General features: G+C 44.5%; 1 protein-coding gene and 1 pseudogene across 6 annotated transcripts in view; both read left to right on the top strand.

Annotated features, from left to right (window-relative positions):
• The first annotated feature begins 363 nt into the window (after window positions 1-363).
• On the top strand, window positions 364-718 carry LOC138929749 (bolA-like protein 3 pseudogene; annotated as a pseudogene).
• A 442-nt stretch (window positions 719-1160) lies between these two features.
• The window catches only part of LOC138419233 (zinc finger protein 665-like), a 38005-nt gene continuing 18141 nt past the window's right edge, over window positions 1161-21024 (top strand). Inside the window, exons 1-3 of one of the 6 annotated variants that reach the window (XM_069551807.1) lie at window positions 1161-1202; window positions 2513-2599; window positions 10095-10152. The gene's annotated coding sequence lies outside the window, so the exon portion shown is untranslated. Of the gene's footprint in view, window positions 1727-2510; window positions 2600-7891; window positions 8005-10094; window positions 10153-21024 lie in introns of those variants that run through there. The other 5 variants (XM_069551806.1, XM_069551809.1, XM_069551805.1 and 2 more) reach the window with 5 other exon arrangements.

Here is a 21024-nt window from a genome sequence, read left to right as displayed (position 1 = left end):
TAGGTTGAATTGGTTCACAATTCTTTTCAGGTCTAGTATATCCTACTTTCCTGTCCATTCTATTAATTTTTGAGAGTTTAAAATTGAAATTCCAATTGAAAATCTTAATTTGTCTACGTAAAAATTGTAATATATAGTGGAACTGTCTGTAACTATTTGGAAAGCCTCATGTAAATGTGTTGTCATACTTTCGTAATTTCAAAAAATTTTAGAAAGGAAAATAAAATCTTTATTGAAACTTTTCTACTTGTTAGGAGGACACAGCCTAGTTTCCAACATACTGGTCTCCAAAGTTATAAGCTTTTGCCTTAAAAGTGTAACGGGGGACACAGCGACCTGGAAAGGCCGGCCACCTCTGCCTGCATGGCGGCGTGGAGCCCCGCCACAGCGGTGCCTCTGGTCCGCGGAGCCCGCCAGCTTCCTCCTCTCCACTGTGCCCAGTGCACGTTTTCCTCGCATCCCGAGAGGGAGCGCAAAGTGACCCAAGTCCTCAAAATTCCCAGGAGGCTGTGGGGGAATCTGTAAAATTCAAATTAAATCGGAAGAATTTAAGAAGAGAACTGTCTAGCAGCCAACAGGCACTAAAAGAAGAAATCAAAGCTAGGCACGGATTCCAGATTTTTAACTCTGTCCCCATACCCTGGCTGCTTAGATGTTGTTGCTAAAACACTGGATGAGTCTTACTAACAGGGGCTTCCCTTGTGGCTCAGCTGGTAAAGAATCCACCTGCAACGCGGGAGACCTGGGTTAGATCCCTGGCTTGGGAAGATCCCACGCAGAAGGGAAAGACTACCCACTCCAGTGTTCTGGCCTGGAGAATTCCATGGACTGTATAGACCATGGGGTCGCAGAGTTGGACAGGACTGAGCGACTTTCACTACTACCACCGTTCTTTCCTCAACGTATGACAAACAGTTTATTTTATTCATAGACATTTCCATATTGTAATTATAGGAGAATATGCTATCTATTTAGACGTTAAAGGCAAGAAATTTAAAAAAACAGACTGCCATTTACGGGGCATCACAGGACTGTTAAACACCTCCCGGCCCCTTGCCCCGCCTAGCTCTCGCTCTGCAGACCTGGACGCTCCTCGCCCCGCCCCTCGCCTGCAGCGATCCGCCCAGCCCCCGACCCGGAAGCTCCGCCTCGGAATCCGCGCGCGCGCACTTTCCTGCGGAAGCGGAAGGCCGCGAGAGAAGGTAGCCCGGCGGCCCTTGAGTGTTTTTTTCCCAGTGTAAACGTGTGCTGCGCGCTTAGCCGTCCAACCCGCCCTCGCCAGCCCATCTTCATGGTCCCGCTGGTTCCGCGGCAGTAATATCCCAACACCCCGCCGTCCGCCCCAAATAAACCCAGAGGCAGTGGTTGCAGGTCGAGTGTTCGAAATCGCTCTGAGGCTTGTCCTTGCCGTTTGCTTTTCGGCCTTCGGCCCCAGAGACACCGCCTTTCGGGATATTTTCCTGCTTAAAACTTAACCGTTAGTACCTACGCCTGTGCCTTGTAAAGTCCCGGGCGCGAGGGGGATTCGGGCACGTCCACCTCCACCGCTTCACCCTGTCGGCCCCTGGAGGTCGCGTCGACTGCCCCGCTCCCGGAGAAGCCGCGTCCTCTCCCCGGTCCTGGGATTCTGGAGAGCTCGCCCGGCCCGAGACCTCTCTGGCTCCCAGCCTCTCTGTCCTCGCGTCTCCTCAGGCCGATCGTTCTGCCCCGCAGGCCTCCCTTCCTGGTCAGTCCCTTTTCCTCACCCCTGGGCTGGACGTGTGGCACCCAGTGTTTTTCCGTCACGAGTCCGTCTCGTTGGAAAAGGTGCTCTTTTGATAGGCGGGCGTTTCATTTACTCATCATTTCTGTAGATACGTGGGCCAGGGGGATCAGAAGAAGCAGTGACTGAGAGTGAAAGGCAAACTCAAGTGGAAAACAATGAGAGAACCCACGGGGTCGCCCAGGATGGCTGAGGCGGTTGTAAAGGGATGGTAAAATGAAATAGACTTAGCTCTTAAAGTAGCGGGTGGGTGAAAGAGAAATGGACAAAGGCGTGGGATCTCCAGGAGTTGGAGACAAGGAGACAGGGGCCCCGCGTCTGCGGTAGGAGGGCTGACAGGGGTGATCCTGGGAGAGAAACAGGGATAGGTGTTGACTAGAAGAGAAGAGAAGGAAGTAACCCTAGACACCTGGAGTGCCCCAGAGTGGGCGTGTAACAGGGAGAGAAGGGGTGTGACTAGAAGGCAGAGAGGGAGCAGAGTTGGGAGAAAGAAAAAGACAGATGTATAGATGTTTAGGACAATTAGAAGGGTTGGGGTGGGGAGAAGAGCAGCAGGAGGAGAAACAAGTTGCCGAGGAGGGCAGGACAGGCGTGAGGGAAGAAATAGGAGGGCAGAAACAGCATCCCACCTGAGGCAGTGGACACCAAAGCACTGTTCCACATAGGGAGGTCTTCCTGTTTTTCTCGTTGTGGCAAACGAAGGGGGCACGTTGATTTTAAGCCTTAAGCAGCCTGTTTTCCACCTGCCAGATCAACTTCTAAAAACTTAGATTGTCTGAGGAAGAAGCTGGGAAGAGGAGGAAAAAAGGCAAGAAAAGAGGAATGGCTCTTTCTCAGGTAAAATCATATTCTCAGTTGATTCTCAGTCTGTGCTTCCTGAAATCCCTTCTTTGGACTTACTAATCATCTCTGACTCTGAAGTATCCTTCCTGACCCTGGTAGGTGCACATCACCAGGGAACTTCCCTCAGGGCCTGTTGTCTCCACTTAGATCCATCTCCCCATGACCCAGTGTCCTGGACCTTGTGTGGAGGGCACCATCCTGGGCAGGGCTTCACACCCACAGGTTTGAGAAGGGGTCTCAGTGCTGTTGGGCAGCAGGGATTGCCTCAGGTCCTTCTAGCTGTGCAGTCTGCTCTCTGTCAATCAGGATTAAGAAGCTGTGGGTGGAAGTCAGGTATTAACATGCACAGTACCTGGTAAAATCTGGAAGTAGACCTAAAAAGGGAAATTTGTTCTAAGGTAATTGAAGCTAAGTGAGTGAGTCACTGACTTCAAAATCTTGATTGGAAATGGGATGGAAAATTCTGAGTCAGGTATCAGTGACAGTGTGCTATTCCATCATCTGTTTGAAACTGTGACAAGAATCTAAATCTCTGAGAGCTGGAAATTCACTTTCATTGCCTTCATTGTTCAGATTTTGTCTTTTCACTGTGTTCATTTTGTGGTTTGGCACAGAGATGTTTTTACTTTTGATGCAGGTGAGGTTTCCTCTTCATTGTTTAACCCATAGATTCACTATTTGTTATGGCAACTGTCTTTTTTCCACTGGGTTTTCTTAGCATCCTTGTCATTAGATTTTAAATATATGCAAGTATTTATATGCATATGGTTATATTTTAAATATAGGAAAATACATGCAAATGGTTATTTCTGAACATTCCCTTCTGTTCCCTTGGTGTATAAATCCGTGTTTATGCCAGTACTACACCATCTGGATGATATTGTGTACAGCTTGAAATTTTAAAAAGGTTGGCCTTCATCTTTCATCCTTGTACTTACTGAAGAGTATTTTTGCAGTTTATGGTCCCCTTGAGACTCTTTATGACTTCTTGCAAGTTTTTTCTGTTTCTGCAAACATTTCCATTGTAAGTTTCATAATGAATTCATTAAATCTGTGGGACACTTTGAGTAACTTGGAAATATAGAGTACTGAGATTTCCAGTCCATGACTACTAGATTTATTTGTTTATTTTGGATTTCTTTTAGAAATGGTTAAGTAGTTTTCAGTGTATATGTTTCACCTCCTTGGTGAATTATTCCTAAATATTTCATCCATTTTTAATACAATAGTAAATAAAGTTGTTATGTGATTTTCTTTTAACATTGTTCACTGTGTATAGAAATGCAGCTGATTTTCACGTTGACTTTTGTATCCTGCAAGTTTGCTAAAATTGCTATTTGATGTGGCAGGAGGTTTTTTGTGTCTGTGTGGAATCTACAGTGTATACACAAAAGACCTTGTCCTCTAGGGAAGAAGGTAACTTTCTAATTTTTCACTTTGGGAAGCTTCGATTTCTTTTTCTTGTCTAATTGCTCTGGTTAGGGGTTTCAGTCCTTTGTTGAACAGTGATGCAGAGTGCATGTCCTTGCCTTCTTCCCAGTCTCAGAGGAAAAGTTTTCAGTCTTTCACCATTGAGAACAATGTTAGGTGTGCTCTTTTCACACCTAGTTTGAGATACTTGTTTTGAAAACAAAACAAAACCCCCAAATGGATGGGAATGTATCAAAAGTGTGAACAGAGATGAGATCTCAGGGCAGAGAGGAAAGCACATTAATAGTGGTTGGAAACTTCTTGTAATGGTGCATAGAGATGAGAACTTACAGTGAACAATGTCAGATTCATGATCTCCGAAGAAGAAGATACAGTTTTGGGACCAGGGACCAGACTTGACCACTCAAGAGCTTTTGTGTAGCAGAGTTTTATTAAAGTATGAAATGGGACAGAGAAAGCTTCTGACATGGACATCAGAAGGGTGATGGAGAATGCCCCCCCTCGCTAGTCTTAGCAAGGAAGCTATGTACTTTCTCAACTGGTTATTACAGTAAGTCAAAAGAATGTCTCAAGGTTGTAAAGGTCTTACCAGACCCATGCCCAGAATTGACATTTCAAGATGACAGGATTAGTCAGGAGGTTCTCAAGAAGGAGAAACCTGTCCTCAAGCAGGATACATTGTTGTTCTATTATCTTCAGTTCAGTGCAGTCACTCAGTCGTGTCCAACTCTTTGCAACCCCATGAATCACAGCACGCCAGGCCTCCCTGTCCATCACCAACTCCCGGAGTTCACTCAAACTCATGTTCATCGAGTCAGTGATGCCATCCAGCCATCTCATCCTCTGTCGTCCCCTTCTCCTCCTGCCCCCAATCCCTCCCAGCATCAGAGTCTTTTCCGATGAGTCAGCCCTTCGCATGAGATGGCCAAAGTACTGGAGTTTCAGCTTTAGCATCATTCCTTCCAAAGAACACCCAGGACTGATCTCCTTCAGAATGGACTAGTTGGATCTCCTTGCAGTCCAAGGGACTCTCAAGAGTCTTCTCCAACACCACAGTTCAAAAGCATCAATTCTTTAGTGCTCAGCTTTCTTCACAGTCCAACTCTCACATCCATACGTGACCACTGGAAAAGCCATAGTCTTGACTAGATGGACCTTTGTTGGCAAAGTAATGCCTCTGCTTAGTACAGAGTTTAAGTGGAGTCGTTTTGTTGTGTAATCATCAGCTCTGGGTTAAAGAAAAAAGTTTATCCTTTTCTCCTCCTTGATAATTCCAGACCACTTTCTGTCCTCCTCGAGAGCCCCAGACCCCTTTCTCCTCCTCGGGTACCCCGGACTTCTCAAACTACCTAGGAATTGACTCTCTCACTTTGTTGGCCAAAGAGAAATTTGTTTATTAAAATCCCAGAGGAAGCTTAACCTTTCCCCGAGTCCTCAGCCTGTCCTTCAACATGTATCATGTGTTCTTTCACCTGCCAGTGGTGCTGCAGCTCCAGCAGACACAAAGGCAAGGTTTGTATCCACAACACTCGCCATCTCGCTGCTGTGAGCTGGTTGTTCTTGAGTGTGAGGAGCATGAGGTGGGCTGCCTTGCCCCCTCTTCTCTCTTTGCGGGCTTGGATGTATTGGCTACTCAGTTCTTAGTCCATATAGATCAGAGCTGATGCCCCAAGCGTCTAACCCCGGATCCGGTGCTGCTTTCATCACAGTTGTCATATTTGGGAGATAGAATCGGAAAATGGGAAAGTACTGGCTGCTCTTTAATTTTATCTGGCACCTCAGAACCTGTAATGAACTGTCTTAGTCCCTGTCTGCCTCTTGAGATCTCTCAGCCATTTCTGCTGTTCTCCTTTTGCTGCCATACATGTCAGGGTGTGTGGAATAAGCTGGTGGATTGGATCTTCTGTGCCTGTTACTTAGGAAAACTGTAAGGACAGCAGTCCAACAAAGGGAATATGTGTGAATCTTTCAGGCTCTTAGCTTGGCATCTCTGGATGGACCAAATAGTCCCATCTCAAGGTCTTAGGATATGAGACCCCCACATCTCATAGTTTTCCACTCTTGTTCTGGTCTGTGTAGTCTGGGAGTGTAGACTCTTCCTGACTTTGCCTTCTCCTTAGTTTGTATAATTTTTCCTTTTAAATTTGATTTTGAAGTATGTGGCTCTAGGGTCTGAAGTCATGTCCAGTTTCTTTGCTGTGGTAATCCGCCTGTGTTTACAGGGCAGCTCCTCATGGACTCTGTGGTGTGGGTTTACTGGGTAAGAGAAAATTTTTAAAGGAGAATCCTTTTCCTTATTGGTTTTAATATTTTCCTGCTGCATACAGAATTACCACTTGAAGCTACTTAGTATAGTGGTCATCGTGTTCTCTGATATGAGAAAGTATCTGAAGACCTTGACCTGTACATCTTTTTCTGGCTTTGAATGATGTCAGAGAAGCCTGCATGAAGGGCGCCATGATAGTGTTGTTCACGTGTACTATCACCATGCCCTTTGAGCCTCACCAAGAGGTATAGGAACTTCTCCTGACAGGGTACTGTCCAGGTTCACACCCTCAGAGTTGTGAGGCTGTTGACTAAGCTGTTGCTGATGCTGCATGCTTGTCACCTGGGTGCTATTGATCATTCTGCCTCCACACTTAATTTTGTAGCAACTTAATGACAGAGCTTATGTAGTGGAGTGATAACTTCAGTGATGAACCATCATTTGTTTTTTTTTAAGGCATAGCTACTTTCCTCTTTTTTTATATTTGTATGCATTATAAATGATTGTCTTTTATTTTTGTCATTAAGTCTCTATTTTATGTTACTCTTTGTATTTTATTTGCCATATGTGGGATGGTTGGTTAAGAAAGCTCCCCCACCCCTATGGTGGAATTGGTGATCAGTACATTTTAGAGCTCTTATGTATTCTTGATGATTTAAACTATTTAAACTATTTTCTTTATGTATTCTTGATGACAAACTATTATTGAATATATGCTTGGCAATTTTTTGGTATTATAGTGTACATTGTTTTTTCACTGCTGAGGATGGTTTACTGCACAATATTTGATAATTAGGATGTGTGCAGTTTACCTCTTTTTATTTTGTTGGGGTGAGCTTTTGGTTTGTATCTGATAAATCATTGGTGAACCCACTGTCGAGAATCATTTTTAGGTTATCTATACGAAATTATGGATGCTAGGCAAACCTGTTGTGATAATCGTTTCACAGTATACATATCAGTTAATCTTTTCTCTGTAGCTTAAACTTACACAATGATATTTGTCATTGTAAGAGTTACTTATACAACCCCCTTCATGTCACTGTTTAAAGAGTTGGGTTTAGAAAGGGGAAGTAATTAAAACACGTTGGATAAAAGAAACAATAACGCAGTTTATAATCATTTAAAGTGTCTTGCTCTTAAAAGGCTGTGGTTAGTGATCCAAATGATCACATCCCTTAAGTCCTCCATCTCAGACACCCAGGTACTGACCCTGAGTTTGTTGAACTCAACACTATGCTAAGGTTGCTGTTTTGTAGGGTATGAGTAGGGAATAGCCCATTTCTACCCAGGCAGAGTTTTGTAATATAGAGACTAGTCCCATTCTTGTTTCTTAAAACTGCCTAAGTTCCCAGATCCCTGAGTTGCTTCAGCCTCACTAGCAGGATCTGAGCACACCATGCTGTGAAAAACAGCTTTTTATTGAGAATGAACCCTTTTAGTTAAGAGGAAGTATCTTCGCTTCTGACATAACTTGAAGCTTTTACCTGAGCAGTGTTACAGACGGTAACTTAATGCTGTCAAGGTAACAGGCCCCGCCCCCTCCGCGCCCCGCCCCTCCCACGAACTCTGCGCGCCCGAGTGCTCGCCCCGCCCCTGGTCGGAAGCTGCGGCTCTAATACCAAAAGCCCTTTCCCACGGAGCCGGAAGTTGGAGAGCGCGGAGCCGAGGTCCCCGAGCGGCTCTTAAGCCTCCTTCTAGAGTAAGTTTGCAGAGCTCGCCACCCCTCCAGTCCCCACCTCCGCCCTCGCTGTCGTCCTCATGGTGTGGGAGTTGCCAGCGACCTGAACACCCTGGCACCCGGTGCTCGGCCCCGAATAGACGCTGCCGCGCCGTGGCGGCCCAGTTAGTTATCTTTTCGTTTGGGTTTTAAGTGTTGCAGAGGCGGTTTCGGCCCTCGGTCCGCGTAGACACCGCCTCTGGCCTCGCCAAGTAAAGCCCTCTCTCGCGAGCTGGAGTCGCGCCCGCCGCGTCGCCTTCTCGACCGCTGGAGGCAGAGCCCAGATAGGCCGCGCCCTCTCCCCGGTCCCGGGATTCCGGAGAGGCCGCCCCGCTCCTGAGCCCCCTCCCTCCCAGCCCGTCTGTCCTCGCGTCTCCTGAGGCCGGTCCTTTTGCTCCGCAGCAGCCCCTTTTCCTGTCAGCCCGTCCCCTCACCCCCCATAGGGCCATGTGACAGCCAGTGCTGTTGCATGCCCAATTCAACTCGGTTGGAAAAGGTCCGGGGGCGTCTCGTTCTGTCGCCCACTCAGTAAATTCAGGAGGCAGGAGGATCAGGAGAGGCAGAGTCAGAAGGACTGAGAGAAATAACTGAAACCGAGGAGAAAAGCATCAGGGAGAACCAATGGGAACACAGAATGGCTGAGGGATTTGCAAAGGGATAGTCAAGTCAAAGAGGTTAAGCCTTGAAAATAGCCAAGTGAGTAAAATAGAGAAGTATTAATAAATTAGAAAGCCAGATCTCCAGGGATTGCAAAACAGCATAGGGAGAACTGCCCTGTCTCAGAGATGGGAGCGGGGAGGCGAAGGGCGATGAGGACGTCAGAGGTGGAGAGTCCCTAACTGGGTTTTGGCCGGGTTTAAGTCCAGACCTCTTGGGTTAGAGTCCCGAGTTGTGTTTTCACTCGGTTAGAGTCCCGCCACAAGGGTTCAAGTCTCAATCTGAGGTGGTCGGTTTTATGGTGTTGACAGAGAAAGGTAAGGAGCAGAGGAAGAAAGGGCTGGAAGGAAGCATAGCCACGTGGCCTGCCAGAGAGTGGGGAGGCAGGGAGAGTCACAGCGAGAGGAGGGGAGTAATCTGGAGCGCAGAGAGGGAGCCGAAATGGGGGAAGAAAGAGGCAGGCATAGGTATGGATTTTTGAAAGACTCAGGAAGGTTGGAGAGAGCGAGCATTTCGAGGGGGAACGAATTGCAGCAGCCTGGGACAGGACATATGTGAGGGAGGAAATAGGACAGGAGCAGCAGGAGAGCAGAGGGGGAGAAAAAGACACACCAGACCCAGATGAAATAGGGAGATAGGTGAACAGAGGGGTCAGCTCGATCCAGGTGTGGCCAGTTGTTTGGATACAGATGATTTTTTTAGTTATACAGAGAAGGATGAAAATTTCAAAACTCCTGTCTATAAGGCTTGTGTCTTTTTTTATTATTTGTGGCAGAGGATGATTTTCATTTGCAAACCCTGTTGAACCTGGGGCAGTGGCTTGATTCACTGAGGTGTGAGAGACCCCCTTCCCTTGTCCTATCATAAGATAGAGGTCAAGGAACAAGAGACCTGGGGCAAGAAATGACTGACTCTAGAATGTCACTCTGTGGTAGCTTTTTTTTTTTTTTTTTTTAATGAATTTTTTTGGCTGTGCTGTGCCGTGCACTCAGGAGTTGTGGCTCCCAGGTTCTAAAGCACAGGCTCAGTAGTTGTGCACAGGCTTAGTTGCTTGTACTTGTGGGATCTTCCTGAAGGAGGGATAGAACCCATGTCCCCTGCATTGTCAGGCAGATTCTTATCACTGTATCATTATTGGGTAGCATTTTCAAAGGAACACTTTTTTTTTTTTTCTGAACGGATTCACATTTTCTCCTTTCTTTATGGTGCTTTTTCTAGCTTGGACTAGGTCTTAATTCATTCAGTTTCTGTACTCATTTTTAACCTCAGAAATAAGCTTTTTTAGTTTCCAGTATTCTACTGTTATCATCCTTTTCTAAATGTGATTATTCTCCACATTTTTTTAAAGTTTGACACCAGATTTTTAGATTAAAGATAATTCTCAGGTTTGTTTTTTTTTTTTAATTTTTTTTCAGATTCATTCCTTGCCTGAGTGCTTTCTTCCCTTCATCTCATGCATTTGAAATTTTTTTGGTAAGTAGTAAATCATCGTACACTATTTTGTACCATACTTAGCAAAAGTGTCACCTGGTTTATCAGTTCTAATGAGGTAGATGAATCTAGAGCCTATTATACAGAGTGAAATAACTCAGAAAGAGAAAAACAACTGCTGTATATTAATGCATGTATATGGAATTTAGAAAGATGGTACGGGTGATCCTACATGCAGGGCAACAAAGGGAGACACAGATGTAAAGAACAGACTTTGGACCTCAGTGGGAGAAGTTGAGGGTGGGATGATTTGAGAGAATAGCACTAAAACATGTAAATTCAGTTCACTTCAATGGCTCAGTCGTGTCCAACTCTTTCCGACCCCATGAATCACAGCACGCCAGGCCTCCCTGTCCATTACCAACTCCTAGAGTTCACTCAGACTCACGTCCATCGAGTCAGTAATGCCATCCAGCCATCTCATCCTCTGTCATCCCCTTCTCCTCCTGCCCCCAATCCCTCCCAGCATCAGAGTCTTTTCCAGTGAGTCAACTCTTCACATGAGGTGGCCAAAGTACTGGAGTTTCAGCTTTAGCATCATTCGTTCCAAAGAAATCCCAGTGTTGATCTCCTTCAGAATGGACTGGTTGGATCTCCTTGCAGTCCAAGGGACTCTCAAGAGTCTTCTCCAACACCACAGTTCAAAAGCATTAATTCTTCGGCGCTCAGCCTTCTTCACAGTCCAACTCTCACATCCATACATGACCACAGGAAAAGCCATAGCCTTTACTAGACGGACCTTAGTCGGCAAAGTAACGTCCCTGCTTTTGAATATGCTATGTAGGTTGGTCATAACTTTTCTTCCAAGGAGTAGGTGTCTTAATTTCATGGCTGCAGTCACCATCTGCAGTGATTTTGGAGTCCCCCAAAATAAAGTCTGACACTGTTTCCACTCTTTCCCCATCTGTTTCCCATGAAGTGATGGGACCAGATGCCATGATCTTTGTTTTCTGAATGTTGAGCTTTAAGCCAACTGTTTCACTCCCCTCTTTCACTTTCATCAAGGGGCTTTTTAGTTCCTCTTCACTTTCTGCCATAAGGGTGGTGTCATCTGCATATGTGAGATTATTGCTATTTCTCCCGGCAATCTTGATTCCAGCCTGTGCTTCTTCCAGCCCAGCATTTCTCATGATGTACTCTGCATAGAAGTGAAATAAGCAGGGTGACAATATACAGCCTTGACGTACACCTTTTCCTATTTGGAACCAGTCTGTTGTTCCATGTCTAGTTCTAACTGTTGCTTCCTGACCTGCATACAGATTTCTCAAGAGGCAGGTCAGGTGGTCTGGTATTTCCATCTCTCTCAGAATTTTCCACATTTTCTTGTGATCCACACAGTCAAAGGCTTTGGCATAGTCAATAAAGCAGAAATAAATGTTTTTCTGGAACTCTCTTGCTTTTTCCATGATCCAACGGATGTTGGCAATTTGATCTCTGGTTCCTCTGCCTTTTCTAAAACCAGCTTGAACATCAGGAAGTTCACGGTTCAAGTATTGCTGAATCCTGGCTTGGAGAATTTTGAGCATTACTTTACTAGCGTGTGAGATGAGTGCAATTGTGCAGTAGTTTGAGCATTCTTTGGCATTGCCTTTCTTTGGGATTGGAATGAAAACTGACCTTTTCCAGTCCTGTGGCCACTGCTGAGATTTCCAAATTTGCTGGCATATAGAGTGCATAACTTTCACAGCATCATCTTTTAGGATTTGAAATAGCTCAACTGGAATTCCATCACCTCCACTAGCTTTGTTCGTAGTGATGCTTTCTAAGGCCCACTTGACTTCACATTCCAGGATGTCTGGCTCTAGATGAGTGATCACACCATCCTGATTATCCAGGTCGTGAAGATCTTTTGTGTACAGTTCTTCTGTGTATTCTTGCCACCTCTTCTTAATATCTTCTGTTTCTTTTAGGTCCATACGATTTCTGCCCTTTACCGAGCCCATCTTTGCATGAAGTGTTCCCTTGGTATCTCCAATTTTCTTGAAGAGATCTCTAGTCTTTCCCATTCTGTTCTTTTCCTCTATTTCTTTGCATTGATTGCTGAAGAATGCTTTCTTATCTCTTCTTGCTGTTCTTTGGAACTCTGCATTCAGAGGCTTATATCTTTCCTTTTCTCCTTTGCTTTTTTGCCTCTCTTCTTTTTGCAGCTATTTGTAAGGCCTCCCCAGTCAGTCATTTTGCTTTTTTGCATTTCTTTTCTATGAGGATGGTCTTGATCCCTGTCTGAATTTGGCAATAAGGAGTTCATGATCTGAGCCACAGTCAGCTCCTGGTCTTGTTTTTGTTGACTGTATAGAGCTTCTTCTTTGACTGCAAAGAATATAATCAATCTGATTTCGGTGTTGACCATCTGGTGATGTCCATGTGTAGAGTCTTCTCTTGTGTTGTTGGAAGAGGGTGTTTGCTATGACCAGTGCTTTTTCTTGGCAAAACTGTATTAGTCTTTGCCCTGGTTTATTCCGCATTCCCAGGCCAAATTAACATGTAAATTACCATATGTAAAATAGAAGGATTGGTACAAGTTCAATGCAGGAGGCAGGGCACCCAAATCCAGTGCTCTGGAACAACCCAGAGAGATCTGGTCAGGAGGGAGGTGGAAGAGGGTTCAGAATAGGGGGGCTGCTTCTGCTGCTAAGTCTTCTCAGTCGTGTCTGACTCTGTGCGACCCCATAGACGGCAGCCCAACAGGCTCCTCTGTCCCTGGGATTCTCCAGGCAAGAATACTGGAATGGGTTGCCATTTCCTTCTCCAATGCTTGAAAGTGAAAAGTGAAAGTGAAGTCGCTCAGTCGTGTCTGACTCTTCGAGTGGACTGCAGCCTACCAGGCTCCACCATCCATGGGATTTTCCAGGCAAGAGTACTGGAGTGGGGTGCCATTACAGTCACTAGTAGTCTGTTAATGAAGGAAAGGAAGGTTTTAAAACTGAGAATGGCACCAGGCCCCTCATCTATAAGATGCATTTTGGGATAATCTTGGCAGCAGATGATTCATCCCAGGCCATAAAATGATTAACTTGAATCTTGTAGAAGGGCAGATTACCATACAAATAGTTTTGTTTCCACAGATTAGGCGAACAATATCTGAGTATAACATACTGGTTTGTGAAGTAGGTTCTGAGCCATTAGGCGGAACCGACTTGAAGACAGAGTCTGGGGTAAGTGCATAGTCCATTCACATAGCTTAAGACAAATATTTCCATAAGAAAAATGGATTGGTTAACTCAAGGTTTGATAATAGTTAACTTCAGGTGAAACCAGCTGTCATTATGGCAACAAAGTATGTTAAGAGAAACCTCCTTTTAAATTTGTATAGAGAAAGAAAAAAGTATTGCTAGTTTGTTTCCTCCTGCCGCTTAAGAGATAAAAATGTCTGACACTTGCAGCCTATTTCCTCCATTTGGAGACCCCTGGCCTTCCTGCCTGTTACCCTCTCAGCCCCCCTTTCCTTTTAGAAGAATTATGTTGCCTTGGAAAAGGGGCATCATTCTCGTTCCATAACTGCTTCCGAGCTGACAAGGGGTGTTGTCCCTAAATTGGTGAGCCAACGTATTTTCCTAACCCTCATACCGAAGATGTCTGATCCAGGTCCCCCAAATAGTAGTTGGAAGAAGCTGCAGCAGTAGTAGGAGTTTGAGCAACTATTGCAGGAAGGGGGACCCCTTCCAGGGCCCGAAACTGTGCTCTTGTCTAACACTCGGAAATGCATTGTCCAAGGAGACATAATATGTGCTGACAAAGCAAGAGATTTTATTGGGAAGGGGCACTCGAGTGGAGAACAGTAGGGTAAGGGAACCCAGGAGAACTGCTCTGCCGCGTGGGTTGCAGTATCGGGTTTTATGGTGATGAGATTACTTTCCAGGTGGTCTTTGGCCAATCATTCTAATTCGGAGTCTTTCCTGGTGGCGCACGCATGGCTCAGCCAAGATGGATGCTAGCGAGAGGGATTCTGGGAAGTGGACAGACACTCCATGTCTCCTTTTGACCTTTCCCGAACTCTTCAGGTTGTGGTGGTTCATTAGTTCCTTATTCCTTATCAGGCTCTCCTGTCATAAAACAACTCATGCAAATGGTTACTATGGTGCCTGGCCAGGGTGGGCGGTTTCAGTGTGCTTCCCCTAACACAACCATTTGTAACTTAAAAGCTTTCATGCAACTAGAAACAAATCCAGTTACACAGTTACAGATGCAGGGAGCAAACAGCAAAAACAAAACAATCAGAATTATTGTAAGTAAGATAGTTTTCCACCATGGGGCACTAGTTAACATCTCCCCAAATGAGGCAATTGAGACTTCAGGAATATCCATAGCCCCAGTCATTTTGTTCATGTGTTTAGTAAAATGAATAACATTAGGGCTCATATCAGGTATATATGTACAGCATTGGGTATGAATAATGGCACAGGTTCCTCTTTGCACAGCTGTCAGAATATCTAAAGCCAATCTGTTTTGTAAAACCACCTTTCTAATTTGTGCTTGTTCAGCATTAAGAGCTGCAATAGCTTTTTGAGAATCTTGTAATGCCTGTTGAGTAAAATTTGTCAAAGCATCCACTCGTAGCATAACATCTGTAGTTCCCAAAGAGGGAACAAAGACTGCAGCCAAATAATGATACCAGTGAAATACAGACCTTGCCCACCGAGTTTTAAGGTGGGGTAAATTAGCAGGCTTTTCTGGAAGCTTTGAAAATATAAAGCTGTGAGTAAAGGCTGACCCAGGGTGCATCTCCCTATCCAACCAAGGGGAGGCCATGCCTACAGGTAAGAGCCACATATCCAATAGGTCCCGTTTGGAGCAAGCCAGCTGACTGAGATATCCAGTCCCAGTTAGTGCCTGACCAGACAAAGGGAGGACCTGAATTGGGGTTGGAAAACACGGGAATGATTACGTTGCATACATCCTGAGGCAAAAATTCCAATTGTTTCCAATCATTGTAATGAAGTTGTTGGCTGACTTTTGGGAATGGCTCTGTTTGTTCCCAGCATATAGGGGCAGTAGATACTAGACGTCCTTTTTCAGGAGTTGGCCATATAACCTCATCTCATATTTGATAAACCTCAGGTAAAAAACCATTAGATCCAGACCTATTTGCCTTATGTGTAGCGAAATAGTCATTAAACCAAGACAATGTATAGTCAAAATTAAAAGTCATGTTATGTCCATAGTTAAAGTACAAAGTGTTGCACCAGTCCATTTTAGGGTTGGTAGATGTCATCAGATGAAGAAGAGGCATCACATATGATTGTTGTCGAAGGTATTCAGAGACTTGGAGAAAGTCTTTTTCTTGAAGTGGAGTTGTCCACCACAAAAGCCTTTCATGATGAAGAGGGGAGCGCTCCGCAGATCCAGCAGTTAGACCAGTTGTGGAATGCAGCGTAGGAATGAGCCCAGACAGGTATTGTCTTGAGGATCAAACGGCACACTCAGGATTTTTGGAGTCAGCAGAAGTAGGCTCACATAGATTATCAAGCGCATTTGAAAAGTACAAAGTCAAAGCATAGAAAGTAAAGACATAAAATGAAGTCACTTAGTTGTGGTCAGGGTGCCACCTCTTAACTCTAAGTTTGACGTACCCGTGAATCAATTCCTGGCACTTTGACAGCTGTGGGAGAAGAAAGAATAACCTGCTAAGGGCCTTCCCAGAGGGGCTTGAGGGATGGGCCCCCAGATCCCAATGTTTTATGAGGACCTTGGTTCCTGGCTCAAATAGAGGCTTGCTTGACTCAGAAGCTGGGTCAGGAGTCGTCTCCCGGAGTTCTGTTATTGCCTGTTGAAAAGCTGAGACCTGAGTTACATAACTAGTTAATTCCAAGACTTCAGGGTCTATAATGATGTCTGTGTGTAAGAAACGCCTTCCATAAATACATTCAAAGGGGGACGGTCCCTCCATTTTGTGGGCAGTTCAAGCCCTCATTAAAGCTATGGATAGGACTTGTCCTGCGTCTCTTGAGTTAATTTGCGCAGATGTCTTTTGATAATGTCATTAGATTTTTCAACCTTTCCTGAAGATTGGGGTCTCCAGGAACAGTGTAAGTGATACTCTATTTCTAGAGGTTTAGATACCCCCTGAGTTAACAGCAACTTTAAATGCAGGGCCATTGTCACTCTGAAGGCTCCGTGGCAGCCCAAACCTGGGGATAATTTCATGGATTGGAATCTTTATAACCTCCTTAGCCTGCTTGCTACGACAGGGAAAAGCCTCAATCCATCCAGTAAAAGTATCTAACCAGACTTGTAAGCAAGAATATCAATTAGCTTTTGGCATATGAGCAAAATCAATTTCCCAGCCCTCTCCAGGATACTTTCCATTTCATTGTAATCCAGATATTGCTAGCTTCTCAGGCTTTGGGTTAAGTGTCTGATGAACCTCATACCTTTTGATAATGTTCTTTAAAGTTTTCATTACATTTTTACCTTCAAACAAACGAGAAGCCATCTGATAAGTACTCTCTGCACCCAAATGAAAACTCTGGTGTAAACCCTTAAGAATTTTCCATTGAGCATTTTCAGGAATTATTAATCGTCCATCCTCAGACTGTAACCATCCTTTATCTGTAATCTTTGCTCGTCTTTTCTCATATCTTTCTAAGTCTTCCTCAGTATATTGTGGTCTTTCCTGTTCCACAGGATCTGTCCAGATCAAAGGCGTCTACAGTGAAGGGGTTTCATAAAGTGCCAGCTTTTCTGGCTTGAGAGTCAGCCAGCTGATTACTTTCAGCTGCTTTACTCCCGTCCCTACTGTGCCCTTTGCAATGCAAAACAGCCACTTCTTTAGGAAAATATATAGCAGTTAAAAGTCTCTCGATCCCTCTGAAATGCTTAATAGGTTCTCCTGTTGCTGTTTTAAACTGTCTTTCTTTCCATATTGCAGCATGAGCATGTAAAGTCAAATAAGCATACTTAGAATCCATGTAGATATTTACTTGCTGCCCTTTGCTTAACTCTAGAGCTCGGGTCAGAGCCACAAGCTCCGCTAACTGAGCACTGGTTCCCAGGGGGAGAGATTTTGTTTCTGAAACCTGTTCAGCAGTCACCATGGCGTAACCTGCTTTATGCTTTCCATCCCGAACAAAGGAACTGCCATCTGTAAACACTTCATGTCAGGATTGTCTAATAGGGTATCCATTAGATCCTCCCAAGCTGCATAGTTTAAAGTTAGAAATTGGGAACAATCGTGATCAGGTGTTTCATTTTCCTTCTCAGGGAGGAAAATGGCAGGATTTAAATGTCCACATACTTTAAGCTTAGTTACTGGTCCTTCTAATAACAATGACTGATATTTAAGAAGCCTACTGTCTCCATCCAAATATTAAATTTAGAATTTAACATTGCACTCACATCATGAGAAGTCAGGACAGTAAGATTTCATCGATTAACTATTTTTAAAGCTTCAGATGCTAAAAAGCCGCTGCCCCAATTACTCTTAGGCAGTGGGGCCACCCACGTGAAATTACGCCTGATTTTCTGCTTAGATAAGCAGTAGGTTGCTGGTGAGGCCCTTGGGCTTGTGTGAAAATTCCCAAGGCCATACCTTTTCTTTCAGTGACAAACAAATTAAATCCTGACCCTGTGGGCAAGCTCAAAACTGGGAGCTTTCAGGAGGGCAGTCTGAAGAACCTTAAAAGCCTTTTGAGTATCTGGAGATCAGAGCAGTTTGTCTGTTTGGGCCTGATGAGTTTCAGCTATAAGTTTATATAAAGGCCGGGCAAGTTCCCCATAACCCGGAATCCAAATATGACAGTAGCCTGTGATTCCCAGAAATCTTCTCAATTGTCTTAAAGTCATAGGTAGGGGATGATTTAGTATGCGTTTAATTTTCTCAGGGCCTATGGCCCTAGTCCCTTCTGATATGATTAGGCCCAGATATCTAACAGATTGTTGACAAAGCTGAGCCTTTTCTCGTGATGCCTTATAAGTGCAGCCTGCCAGAAAGTTAAAGAAATCTTCTGAGGCTCCGGAACAAGCTTCCTCTGTCTCAGCACAGAGCAAAATATCATCTACATATTGTAAAACCACCGCTTCGGAGCTATTAAAGTTTTGGAGATCCCGTGACAAACTTTGTCCAAATAAGTGAGGACTGTCACGAAATCCCGGGGGCAAAACTGTCCAGGTTAGCTGAGAAGCTAGCTGCATAGGGTCTTCAAAGGCACATAGAAATTGACTTTCCTCTGCCAAAGGCACAGAATAGAAAGCATCTTTCAAATCAATTACTGAGAAATATTTGTCTCGTTGAGGAATTTCAGACAATAGAGTATAAGGACTAGGCACCATGAAATGTAAAGGAACTACAGCCTCATTTATTATTTGTAAATGTTGAACTAGTCTCCATTTACCATTTGATTTCTTTATACCCAAAATAGAAGTGTTGCATGGACTGTTACAGGGAACAGTAACAGGAGTCCCTGCTCCTTTAAATTTTCGATGATGTGTTTTAACCCTTAACCTCAGGTTTCAGTGGATACTGCCTCTAATGTGGAAATAAGTGGGTCTTTGAGCTTGACAACTATAGGAATAGCATTCTGTGCTTGACCCACAGATTTTCCATCAGCCTATACTCCAGGATTTACATTTTGTTCACCTAAAGGGAGAGAACCGTGAACTTCCTGATGTTCACACTGGTTTTAGAAAAGGCAGAGGAACCAGAGATCAAATTGCCAACATCCGCTGGATCATGGAAAAAGCAAGAGAGTTCCAGAAAAACATCTATTTCTGCTTTATTGACTATGCCAAAGCCTTTGACTGTGTGGATCACAAGAAACTATGGAAAATTCTGAAAGAGATGGGAATACCAGACCACCTAACCTGCCTCTTGAGAAATCTGTATTCAGGTCAGGAAGCAACAGTTAGAACTGGACATGGAACAACAGACTGGTTCCAAATAGGAAAAGGTGTACGTCAAGGCTGTATATTCTCACCCTGCTTATTTCACTTCTATGCAGAGTACATCATGAGAAATGCTGGACTGGAAGAAACACAAGCTGGAATCAAGATTGCCGGGAGAAATATCAATAACTTCAGATATGCAGATGACACCACCCTTATGGCAGAAAGTGAAGAGGAACTAAAAAGCCTCTTGATGAAAGTGAAAGAGGAGAGTGAAAAAGTTGGCTTAAAGCTCAACATTCAGAAAAGGAAGATCATGGCATCCAGTGCCATCACTTCATGGGAAATAGAAGGGGAAACAGTGGAAACAGTGTCAGACTTTATTTTGGGGGGCTCCAAAATCACTGCAGGTGGTGACTGCAGCCATGAAATTAAAAGACGCTTATTCCTTGGAAGAAAAGTTTTGACCAACCTAGATAGGATATTCAAAAGCAGGGACATCACTTTGCCGACTAAGGTCCGTCTAGTCAAGGCTATGGTTTTTCCTGTGGTCATGTATGGATGTGAGAGTTGGACTGTGAAGAAGGCTGAGCGCCGAAGAATTAATGCTTTTGAACTGTGGTGTTGGAGAAGACTCTTGAGAGTCCCTTGGACTGCAAGGAGATCCAACCAGTCCATTCTGAAGGAGATTAACCCTGGGATTTCTTTGGAGGGAATGATGCTGAAGCTGAAACTCCAGTACTTTGGCCACCTCATGCGAAGAGTTGACTCATTGGAAAAGACTGTGATGCTGGGAGGGATTGGGGGCAGTAGGAGAAGGGGACGACTGAGGATGAGATGGCTGGATGGCATCACGGACTCGATGGACATGAGTCTGAGTGAACTCTGGGAGATGGTGATGGACAGGGAGGCCTGGCGTGCTGTGATTCATGGGGTTGCAAAGAGTCAGACACGACTGAGCGACTGAACTGAACTTGAAAGGGAGAGAAAGGGAGGGCTCAATATTTATGAAAACAGAGGCATGGACCTTGTTCAGTATATTCCTCCCCAAAAGGGGTGAGGGAGACTCTGGCACAATCAGAAACTCGTGTGAAAATAGCACAGAATCTCAGTTACAACATAAAGAATAACTGAAATAATACCCTTTGGCTCGTCCAGACAGTCCCACTATGGAAGTGGATCGGTAAGGAAGTGGGCCAGGGGCTTCAGTAAGCACGGAGTAAGTTGCCCAGTATCTGAAAGGAAATCGACGGATTGGCCCCCCACAGGTATTAATACCCGGGGTTCCTCAGGTGTAATTAGGACAGGAACTTGTGTGGGGGCCCCCGGGCACCTTCAGTCCTGATTGTCTTGAGAGTCTGACCCCAGGTGTCATTATGACAAACCAGTATTTTAAGAGAAACCTCCTTTTAGATTTGTATAGAGAAAGAAAAAAATATCACTGATGTGTTTCCTCCTCCTGCTTAAGAGAGATAAAAATGTCTGATACTTGCAGCCTATTTCCTCCCTTTGGAGACCCCTGGCCTTCCTGCCTGTTACCCTCTCAACATCTTGTAATAAAATAGACACATTTTCAACTGTGGTTTTACCAAAGACATGAATTGTGTGTATGTGTTGATGTGTGCACACGCAAATGGATACTTCTGGTCTCAGCTCTTTACCAGAGAATAACACAGGTATGACATTAGATCTTGTGAAATTAAAGGCATTTCTTTGAGAAATGGGAAAATAAAAGAACATTTAACACGATAAAAGCAACAAAATGCTTCATTCTTTCCTTTCAAAAAAAGAAAAAAACCACACCTGGTTTAACTGGTTAGCCTAATGGTCTGTTTTCTCCATTTTCTATGATCAGTGAAAAAAAGTGAGCTGTGAGATGATATGAAGATGTTTCCTTCAGGTCCCTTTTTGACTTTTCTGTGCAAATGAGGAAGAATGGGCTGGACTGACCTGGAACCTTCCAACAGAGCCTCTCTCTCCATAATGAAAAAGATTGCTCAGATCCTATTTCCAAGCTGACCCCTTAACAATGTT

This window comes from Ovis canadensis, chromosome 14 (assembly GCF_042477335.2).
Source record: "Ovis canadensis isolate MfBH-ARS-UI-01 breed Bighorn chromosome 14, ARS-UI_OviCan_v2, whole genome shotgun sequence".
Lineage (NCBI taxonomy): Eukaryota > Metazoa > Chordata > Mammalia > Artiodactyla > Bovidae > Ovis > Ovis canadensis.
Note: the sequence above shows the minus strand (reverse complement) of the source record. Positions and strands in the feature narration are given on the sequence as shown.